Below are 12,339 nucleotides of genomic sequence, written 5' to 3'. Positions count from 1 at the left end.
TATAGCTAATAATTGTTAAAGATTTACGGAAGTTGTAATCAAGAGAGGCTGAGTATATAAGGTTGAAGATTCAATTCTTTGATGGTTCTTTGCGGTTGTTGTGGAATGTTCGGGAGATAATGATATAGGCTTCTTGAATTATGGTGGTGATTTAGTGGTCTAAAAGGGTGAATCATATATTGCTTTGTTTATGAAGGGTATCTTGGTTTCTTTGAAAATTTAGTGTATGATGATGGCTTGGATTAAGAGACGATTATGTCATGTAGTTGTTCAAACAAAGGAAAGAAAACAATAATAAAAAAGAAATTGAACTAGTCATTTCTTTTTTACTTTTAAGTTATCAACAATTAAAAAATAACTACTTTAAATATATATAAAAGTTATTTTTAATTGTAGGTTATGTAATGCCTTTTTGTTTTCCTTTAAGATAACATATTCATTAATAACGTGATTTTGGAATTTGTTCATATTTCAAAGTTTGATCATATTTAATCTTGATACTTAAGAAATGTATGTATAGAGTCCTCCTCTTCTAACAACATTAGATTCTTTTTGTTGTGACAAATAATGTTGCCATATATGTCCATGTATGTATTCAAGTGTACCTTCTTTCTCCCTCCCCCACCTTCCCACGAATTTTCCTCCTCTCCCACCCTCCTTAGCCACTTCTCTCCCTCCTCCAGCCTCTCCTCCCCCTCCCCCTCCCCCCCTATCTTAGTTGCAACACGTTAAAGTGGAGTTGCCAATGTGATGATGAGTGGAACAACGTCACACAAGAACTCTCATTTGAATACAATGTCTCATCGCTACCACCACCAAAGAATGAAGAAAGGACAACGACTATTGCAAGTGGCATGGAGGTGTGTTGATCAAGAGGATGATGGAGGGGAGGATGGAGGAGGGTGAGAAAGAAAAGTTTCCTGGGAAGGTGGGAGAGGAGGAAGAACAATAGGGAAGGTGGAGGAGGGGTAGATAAAATACACTTGAGCACACATGTGAGCACACGTGGCAACACCATTTGCCACGTAAAAAACAAATATAACACCTTTAGGTTAGGATAACTACATCCATGCATTTTTTAAATATGATGACCAAATAAGAGCATACTTTGAAATAAGGATGAATTCCAAATTAAAGTTATACTTGAGAGACCAAAAATATAGTTAACCTTTTTATTGAAAGCAACATTTGTTTTTAAGTGTTAACATGTATAGGTCACATTTGTAAATTGTGAGTATTCTTAATCACGTTTTTAATATATAGATGTTTTAAATTGTGATTTTTTTAAATGTTGATATTTGACCCCATTTATTTTTTTTATTGTCTTCAATGTGGCGTATAAACATAATGCATTTGGATTCCCAAAAATTTTATATGCCACAATTACCATTTCATTATGTTTAATCCCCAAAAGTGTCAAATAACTAGTAACTTAATAAAAATGTGAACCCTTCCTAAATTTTTTTGTAAACTCTGAAACCAAGAATTTCATCAAACTACTATCTACACTAATCACAGTCCACTCGATCACAATATTTCTATACTTGCTCACAGTCACCCAATCACATAAGTCCATTATTCTCCTTCAATTTTCCCTTTCATTGTCTCGAAATCCCTTCTCACATTCCATTTCACTAACATGACATTATTCTCAAACATACTAGGGTGTACCAAAATTGAAGATGAAAGTAGCATGAAGCATCAGGGTTTTTAAATGCTAAGGTTTAGGGTTTAGTGAAAATGAAATAGAAAACAATTTTAAGGTTTGATAGGTGGCAATTAAAAAGTTGATTTCCATTGTTTTTCAAGTATTATGTTGAATGCGAGTTTCATTCTTTCATTTTGTAGTTGTACAATTTGAACCATTCAAATTAATATTTTTTAGTTGAAATGCTTTTATTAGAAAAAATTAGAATTGGATAATAGATTAATAAGAAGAAAAAGAAAATAATAGGGATATAAACTACGTAGATACATTTATATCATTCCACGAGTACTTTAAAACAAGAGTTTTATGACAAAATTGAGTGTCATGCATTAACTCTTGGGATATAAACTAAATAGATATACCTACATAATTCCATGAGTACTTTAAAACAAGAGCTTTATGACAAAATTTAGTGTCATGCATTAGCTCTATTTATACTATGTTTAGAGAGTATCATACTCTGTTTGTACTTTTACATACTCTATTTTCTCTACATTAATTTATACATTCATTCATGTAAATTAATATTTAGGCCTAAAGTTTAGGCAACACTTATTTTAACCACACTTTTTACACATAATAAAGTTAAGGCTTAATTACCTACTTAGTCCCCATGTTCGGAGGTAATTTGCTGTTTAGTACCCGGTTTTAAAAATGTAGGCATTTGATACCTATGTTTTGAAATTTGTATCAATTGAATCCTACCCACTTAACGCTGTTATAAATCTAACGTTTTTCTGACTGTGTATGTGATTTGTGGACGAGCGTTTGTGGACGAGCGACGAGGACGCTCGTCCAGCGAAGAGGACGCTCGTCCAGCGAGGCAGAAGAGGACGCTCGTCCAACGAGGCAGAAGAGGACGCTCGTCCAGCGAAGCGAACGCCCAGTCAGGCAGAAGAGGACGCTCGTCCAGCGAAGCGAACCCCCAGTCAGGCAGAAGAGGACGCTCGTCCAACGAAGCGAACGCTCGTCCATAACCGCTCGTCCACAAATCACATACACAGTCAGAAAAAACGTTAGATTTATAACGGCGTTAAGTGGGTAGGATTCAATTGATACAAATTTCAAAACATAGGTATCAAATGCCTACATTTTTAAAACCGGGTACTAAACAGCAAATTACCTCTGAACATGGGGACTAAGTAGGTAATTAAGCCTAAAGTTAAAAATGGTGTAGTGTTATTATTTAAAGTGTTAAATATGTTTTTAGTACTTTAACTTTTTAGTGATAATTGAAATTAGTCCATTTTTGAAACTTTAGACTATTTTAGTTCCTCATTTTTAGAACTGCGTGAATTTAGTCATTTTAACCAAATTTCTTTAAGTTTATTTGAGATTTCAAACACGTTAAGTAGTGTAAACAACTAAAATGCTATCATGAAATACGTTTGAAAGGTCAATAAAATTAAAAAAAAAATTGGTTAAAAGGACTAAATTCACACATTTATAAAGTTAAGGGACTAAATTAGGTTAAATATTCAAAGAGGGACTAATTCCAAATTTTCGCTGAAAGTTAAGGGGATCAAAAACATATTTAAATCTTATTTAAATCACAAACTTTATATATTAGTCTTCATACATTAAAGTTACTTTGAACTATGAAACCACATACTTGATGTGCTTAAAATGGGTCATATATTAGTCTTGATAGAACTTACATATAAAGTTATTTATATCAAATGTAATTTTTTATTTCGGGTATATGTTTGGTGTAAGTAACAATTTGGGGCACAATGATGTTTATGAGTTCATTGATCCTTAAGACACTCACGAAGGAAATAAATTTGATGACATAGAAACATATCTCATCAGCACCTTTCAAAGGGGGAAGGAGATATATTTTGTCCCTTATATATCTGCGTAAGTGAAGTTTGTTAAATTCAAATTTCCATCTATGATTTTAATGTATAACAATTAAGTTATTATCAATTTTAGACACATTGGCAGCTACTTGTTCTTTTCATACTGGAGAACATTGTTGTATGGTTGTGTTCATTGCACAAGTCTCTTCCTAAACATCCTAGACAAGTAGTAGATTAGTATAAACCTCAATGTTTGGACTTTCTTTGTTATATAAATTAATGCTCACTAGTGCAGTAAGGGGAAACAACAACGGTTATTTTCGCCTATAGGCAGCGGTTTTACAATCGAGGTATATACAAGCGAGGCAAAAAGAGGTAGGTAACATTGAATTTCACATTTATAGTACTTAAAAAGGATATATGATTTGTTAGATTTGAACTTCTATGCTATTTTTTATGATTTTTAGAAAGTGAGATTGATATGTTGAATTTTGTAAAGAAATCATAAATATTTAACTTTTATATTAGGTTATCTATTATAATTGGATTTATAAACCTGATTTGAGCCCATGATTATGTTCATAATTGCTTCACTTTATAAAGCCTATACAAGGCCTAATTATCTCAAAACAAGAAAGAAGAAATCATTTATCAAATTTTTGGAGTTATAGGTTTTTTCTTCTTTTTTTAACTTTTTACATTTTTGCCTTTTCATATTCTCTTTATGCTTGAAATTAAAAAAGAGAGCTAAATATCTAAAAATCAATTTATAGAATCATGATAAAAGAATATAAATTGAGTTTTGCATATCGCCTTTTTGCTTCAAGTTTGCTAATATATTTTGTGATATAAATTAGGAATCGATTGAATATTGATTTGATAACTAAATACGAGATATATTAAATGATATTACAATTTAATTCATATAAACCGGTATAGTTGAGTAATTGAATTGATTGATTATTTATACTTAGATTAAAACTATGAATTGATTATTCATACTTAGATTAAAACTATGAATTGATTCGTTTTAAAACTCATAATTTTAGTTTTTGATTGTTAAATCATAAATCCTCAAATTTATTTATATAGGAACAATACTAAAGATTGAATATAATTAGTGTCATCTAGAAATTGACTTATATTCTATTTCATGTTACAATATTTAGAGAAATTTTAATTTGAGAATCAAGTTACAAAATGCAAAGGATGTTGGAATAAAGATGTTGATAATGAATATAATGACAACTAAAACATTAAAAGACATTTGTAAATTTAGTGAAAATATTATAGAATAGTTTAACCTAAAAACGTAAAATTACATAAAATATTTTAATAAAAAAAATCTTTTGAATTGAAGTTAATTTATTACTTGTAATAAAATGCTCCTATAAAAAAAGGCTAGCATAAATTTAATTGTAGTCCGTAGTCATACAAATTATTGTGCTAATTTAATCATTCATTGCCATATCATAAACAAATCGGGTCATGATTAATTATCTACAAGTTCATTTTATTAGTACTACTACTACAACAATGATAATAATATTAAAGAAATAAATTATAACATAGTTTGTTCATTTTTATTTTTCTAGACAAAAATTATTGTATTTATGAAAAAAAAAATGTATTATTTTATAAATTGTGACATCACATGCTTTTAGCAGTTTCTGGTTTCCAGAAAATTCATCCGTCGTTTAAAAAATCACATCCATTTCGCAAGCATGACTCGCTCTCTTGCAAAGTTGATGGCAATATGAGAAAATAATGTTAAAGTAGTTTAATAATAATCGTTAACAATTTAGACCTAATAATTAGATAACTATACAATTTATATTTCATGTTTATTTTGTTCGTTATACAAAAATTAGAGCGTGATTGTGATATTAAGTCCAAAATCTAAGTCAGGGGAAGCTTCTTGACTCAAAATATTTTTATAAAAAATTCATTTGCCTCACTTATAAAATAAGATAAAATTTTGAATTTGTGTTGTTACATTCTTATGTCACTTCACAAATATATTAATTGTACTTTTCATAAATATTTTAACAAAATATTTAACTATTAATCAATGATTAAAAATTACCATTAACGTAATGTTTGAAATAGTCGCAAAACCACCAACAAATTTATGATTAAATAACATAAAACTTTTTCATACGGTCGGCATATAAATTCTTTTTTTATATAGTATCATATAAGTTATTTAAAATCCTCCAACCTACCGCAAAGTTTAGCTTCTCCATGTTATATTTTGTTGGAACTTACTAAATAGAAGAATTTATTTTTATTTTTACTTAATTTTAAAAGGTAATTATTTAGCAAATCATAATTCAAGAGTTTAATTTTTTACATATTTTTATTTTAATCAACTGATAAAAGAAGTAATATTAACATGATATAAGATTAAATGGCCGTATAGAAAACCTTTACGGAGTCAGTGTACTTAAACAGTGTTATTTAACTCAAAATATATAGCATTTAAAATGAAAAATTAAAATTAATTAACAACTTTTCCACAAATTTAATATATAACGAAATAGAAATTTAAATTTTATCTGTGAATGCATTATAATATAATTTGTTAAAATAGTCTAAAAAGTAGATCTGTGAAAGGTGTTGTTTTAAAAGTGGATAGAAATAAAAATAAAAATTTGCAGAAAATAAAAGAAAGAGATGGTGGTATTATAGTTGTGAATTCACGTAGAGGAGGATCACGTAACGTTCAAAATATTCAAAATGGTGGTTTGGCACCAGAGCAGTGAGGTTCGGGAGCATAGGAAGAGGACAGGTAGAGCATCTAAAGCGGGGCCCACAGCGTGGACACGGAGTGGGAAAATGGTTTGGACGTGGCGCCTTTCTCTTCCTTCATCATAACCGCCGGCAACTGCCAACGTGCTTCTCAGTAATCACCTCTCCTTCACTCAAACCACTCTCGCCTCAAGCGCGTGCCCGACAAATGCCATTTTCTTTTCCCAGTTTTTTAAACATAAAAACAAAACTACTCTGTTTTCATTATCAAGTTAAATATGATTTATTATAACCGTGATGTTTAAACATCAATGCAAACATATTATGAATTGGTGGTTTAGATTACTACTGATTAGTGATTTAGATTACTAACGCGTGTTTTTAGTTGATAATTTTAAATCGATTAAAAGATACAATGATTTAGTGAAAGTATTATTTTTATGATATTGTGTAAAAAAAAGATGATGAGGACGAGGAGGAGGTGGAGGATATAAATTCACGGAAATATGAAATACTTTTTAAGCTAATTACGTCTTTATATGAATTATTAATTTGATAAAGTAATTAGTACGTAAGTACAGAAAAAGAAAGAAGTTAATTATTATTATTATAATATACGTCTTAAACGCATTTTATCATCGAACGTGGTAGTTTCTCTCTAGTTGGATTGTATTTGTTCTAATGTGATTGAACCAAAATAAGATAATTTAGCAAGAATTTGATCACAACAATTTTCATATTATTATATATTCTTGTAAGCCCCTGAAAGTTTGGAAGTAGTATAAGTACGTAACAGGTTACGTGGTAGTGTTTTTGATGTGTGCAATAATGGTGAAAAGTATGAAATGGAATTGTTGGAATTTGTGAAGGGTAGGGGTAGAAGTTGAATTGTTGGAATAATAGTGTTATCTGGGAAGAAAGGTTGAAAGGTAGGGTTATTAAGGAAAGGTTAAAGTTATATTATGCGTTATTGCTTTTTCTTTATGAGTTTCACATGGTGGTGCCTAAAATATATATGATTATATTCATGAACTGTGCTTTGTGAGGTTTACATCACTTTCTGGTGCAAAAAATGTGCAGATTCATGCTGTCAACTCTCAAGATGGGAAGCCACATCAAACCATGGAACCACATGCATTCTCATCTTCTGGAAAGCTATGCTTCATCCCCATCATCACCAAAAATCAAATTACTCAAACACCTGTAGTGCATACCACTCCACCTTCCCAAAAACAACCATACAAATCCTCTTTTCTCATTTTTATACATTCTAATTTCCATCATCAATTACTACATCGAGAACTAATATAACTCACTCATTAGAGGACAAACATCCCACCATTATTACATTCTGGTTGGTATTCTTCTTTAGTCTTTATGAATAGTGTACCTTTTGCCCATGATCCATAACATCACCCCAAAATATAACAAGATTGTTACCTACCCTATTCATCATAGCAATCACTTTCTCCAGGATAACTTTTAGCCCAAAACTTGAAAGCATGGCATGTAAATATTTTATAGGAACGAAAGAGAAGGGTGAAAGCCGGAGCTTTACTCTTAAGTAAAAAACAGACATTAGGTAGGTTTAAATTCTTTGTTTGAAAGAGAGAAAAGGTTGGTTAGTCGTTTAGTTAATTAACGGAATAAGTTGTTCGATGGTCCTGCAAGAAAAAGGGGAAAGAAAAAGGTTGCTCTTTGTCACTCTTTCTCCCCCACAAGCACCACACTTTCTGAAGAAGTGGGGTACCCGGCATTCCAAAAGGAATCATCAAACCATGTCACTCCCTTTCTTTTAATGGATTTAGGCCCTCTTGGCCCGACCAACCTCAAACTAAAACATTACTGCACTCCTCTCAGCACTATATTCAAAATATTTTTAATATCTTTTAAAATATCAAAATCAATATTCATCAGTGTATTTTGAAACCACAATATATGAACAATGCAGAAAAAACCAAAAGAAAGAGAATCCAAATTCTCTCGTCCTCATATCTCACTCCTACACATGTTTTTTTTTTTCCTATGACCATGTACTTGTGCTCACACCCTGTTTCTTATCTCACAACACCAATAACGCCACTCACAAAACATGAGTCCCCAATGTCAACTAATGTCATCTCCAACTTTATTCCCTCTCTCTGTCTTTTCCATATCTGACCAAAATTTATAAATATTAATCGTCTTCATATATACCTTCACCAAAGCTGAAAAAGCCACAGTAAATTTTCCTCTGTTTCCTCTGGATGTCATACAACATGACAAACCAATCCAATCCTATGTGTCTTGTCCAGGGATGTCTCAACTTTCGATGCCAAACACTCAATGCTAATCCTTCTTACTTAGTCAGTAACGCCACTTTATATTCACTGATGACTTGTCCAATTATGGATCATCATTACCTTACTTTGCATGTATAAACTGCCACATTAACCCTATAAAGATAATGTAATAATACTTTAACATGAACTCGAAAGATAAAAATAGTAGGATTTAAGATGAGGAGAAGAACCCTAAGAAAAAGAAAACCATGGACCCTCCATTTTGAGTCATTACGTTTTGTTTCTTTATTTATTTCATATAACTTTCCAACATCCGAAAGGAAATGCAATGATCATATCCTTTGGTTACGCGTGATATTTTATTTTTGCTGGGTTCCAAAATCTATATCTATATCCATTTAACAGTAATAATAATGAGTATGAATGCATATATTTCTTTTTAGGGTAGTTGCGTTGAACCTAAGTTTGAGGATGTCCTACAAGGAGTCCTCAAGGTTGGGATTGCCCCTCGTCTCTACACCTTTATTGGGCACTATGGTAAGGGGTCACATTCAATACCTCCTCTATGCCACACAAAAAATCCCATCACCAAGCACTTCACCAACAATGCTGCTCCGTTGTAGCATAGCTGCCCTTCTCCGACCAAATTCTGGTCCAATCTTCTACTACCACTTCACACTCCTCGTCTTCCAACCTAGCTAAAAACTAACAAGCATAGTTTTTCGATGATAATATCAATTCACTGTAAGTTGACTTTATCGTAAGCTCTAATTTGATTATGATATGTATAAGTCTAATTCAATTTCACAAAATTGATTTTAGATAACGAAATTTTCAAGGTATATACTATAAAAAAAAATCAATTTATAATATATTAACAAATTTAAATGATGAAAACTAAGAATTAAAACGATGTGGTGATAGAAACTATACAACCACCAAAGATCTTTTGTTCCGTTCTTTACTCTGCTTTTAGTCTTATATATCATTTGGTAAGTTACAGAATCTCAATGGTTGAGGGTCACATTTGCCTTTCACATTTCGTCTGATTAGGGGATGGGCCATCAGGCCCAACACAGACCCACGCCGTTGGGAAATTGGGCTAGGTACATCCAACGAAAAAAGTGTGTACACTGGATTTTGGGAGCAAGGTCCCATGGACCGACCTAGTACATTATCTGGGCTGCAAAATGAAAGCCTTAAGTGGGCCCTTCCAGGGAGAAAACATTATCATACTTTCTTTAACAAAGCTAAAGGATTATTACATTGATATTTTCACATAAAAAATTCTTGAAATTTGACTTACCAGATGTTTCTTTTCTGTTTGAATTTTAACAGATTTTTATCTGAAGAATTTAAAAGTTTAGGAAGAATTTTGTAGATTTAGTTAATAGTTTATTAGTTCTAACTTCATATTCTCTTATATTGTCCATGACATCTTATTTTTGTTTTTGAATTTAATAATTGTAAAAGTATAGTATTTGTGATCATTCAAAGCTTTATTGTGTTTGAGGGGATATTTAGCCTTCAAATATTTTTCATATACAAATAAAAATAACTTATTTTAATTTTCATATACTTTATATTTGATATTTTTAAAATTTTTCTGCACTAACTTAATATTTTCAAAATATTTTTTAAGGATCCGAGATAATGAAAATTTATTATAACACGAAAGTTATAAGGATAAGGACACATAAATATTTATATCAGGAAAAAAAGTATATGCAACGAAAGAAATAAAAGTTTGAGAATAAAAAAAAAGTCTAAAAAAAGTCATAAAGTTTTATTGAAATTGTTTAATCAATAATATATATTACTTAAAATCCCGTGAAATCTATCCAAATCATCTTTAAAATAGTTAATCAAAATTTGCATACTTTTAAATACCAAACAACCTTTTATAAATCATAAAAGTTACTAATTAAAATCCCAACATCTCCTTACTTTCCTTAAAAAAAAGAAATACTAAAGTAGAAAATCATAGTACAGTTTTCATAATATTTTGTTTATAATCTTATTTGTATAGATTAAAGTTATTGATATCATTTCAGAGTACAACAAATCCAAAAGAAATCTTTTAAAATCCATTCAATAAACTTGATATTTTTTAGTACAACAGGGACAGCATCAACGTGAGAATATCTAGAGATTAAGTAGGGTTCCTGACAGCCAAATAAAATGTGGTAAGAATGTTTAACAGGATCTCAAACTTCTATATAGAAAGCCAAACACAACAGCAAAATCAATAATATTTATATCTTATATCCTAAGTCATGTATAACTAACAATATTATATGAGAAATAGGAAAGGTCCAATATTTTTATTTTTATTTTTTTGCATAAAATGATGATTAGGAAATATCAGCACTACAAAGTAATTGGTGTTTTTAAATTAACTCCTGTTTAAATTTGAGGTCAATATAAATACAAAAATTCAGTGGTTATCTAATAACAATGCATTAAAAAATCATATATATAATGTTGTTTCTAAAATACCCACAATTAATTCTGGATATATGTGAAAAAAATGTTTATCTAAACTTGATTTTTCTTATCTCTTTTCTTCTCTATTATTTAGATACTATAAAATCAATCATCTTTAAGTGATAATTTATTTAACCAAACAAAAGTAAATGATATTATTCAATTACAAATTATAATAAACAATGATTTCTTTTATGATGACACTGAAATATTGACCACCAAAATCACTTTATAATTGTAATTTTTTAATTGGGAAAATATTGCGTAAATTTGTTAAATACTCAAAATTCATTATCATACATTTTTATTATTAAAAAATTATTTTTCACTGATTATCTAGTGGTGTTCAGATGTCAAAATAGTTTTTTTTATATATATATATATATATAAATACAAGAAAGTCTTTTTATAGAGTGTAAAAAGTATCACCTAAAAAATATAAGGAGGAAATCTTAATAATATTAAGCATTTTTTTCTATAACTAGAAACAATTTCAGTATTTTTTTTTCTCTTTTAAAAAGAAGCGATTGAGAAAGAAAATTAATTTTAACCATTCAAAAGTTCCTGATACTAAAGATATCGAGTCTAGGAGAGAATTCGATAGTAGGTGACGTAATAAATTCAAATAATTTAGATAAGATAGACTTTTAATAATTTTAAGACCTTTGTAATGAAAAGTAAACTTTAAAATTAGTTTAACTTTGATTTAAATTCTACACCTTTCAAAAGCAATTTAGTGACAGACAGATATAAATATTTATATGAAAACTTCCAATGTCGTCCAATCTCATGTAGTGTGATTTCATAAATCTTGCATACATGTATTAAAATAAAAAGAAAATTCAATATAAATAATACAATGTAACTTTCTTTCAGATTTTGGATACAATTTAATAGAAATATAATTTTTGAAAGAATAATATTGGAATGAAAAAGGATCATGAAAGATATATATGATACAAAATATAATTGTAATTACACTGTCTAATTGAATAATTAAAAATTAATATCTAATGAGAAAAAAAATTAAAATTATATATCACTCTAAGACATATTAAAGGTGATATATATAGTAAGAAGATAGTTATATTTAAAATTTATATCCCAAATACTATAAATATATATAAAATATAGTTTAATCTTTCTTACCATATTACTTCATAAATATATTTATTTGTAGAGAAATCAATATTCACATGGTTAACCACGTTAATTCTTCTTCATATTTCATTAACCAAATTTCGACATCAAATGATATCTAAAAATGCACTTTGAGACGTCCCTCTTTTGTTTTGTTTTTTTTTTTCAA

The sequence above is a fragment of the Vigna umbellata genome, chromosome 8 (genome assembly GCF_029865625.1).
Source record: "Vigna umbellata cultivar VRB3 chromosome 8, Vumbellata_1.0, whole genome shotgun sequence".
Taxonomy (NCBI): domain Eukaryota; kingdom Viridiplantae; phylum Streptophyta; class Magnoliopsida; order Fabales; family Fabaceae; genus Vigna; species Vigna umbellata.
This window is presented reverse-complemented; position numbering follows the sequence as displayed.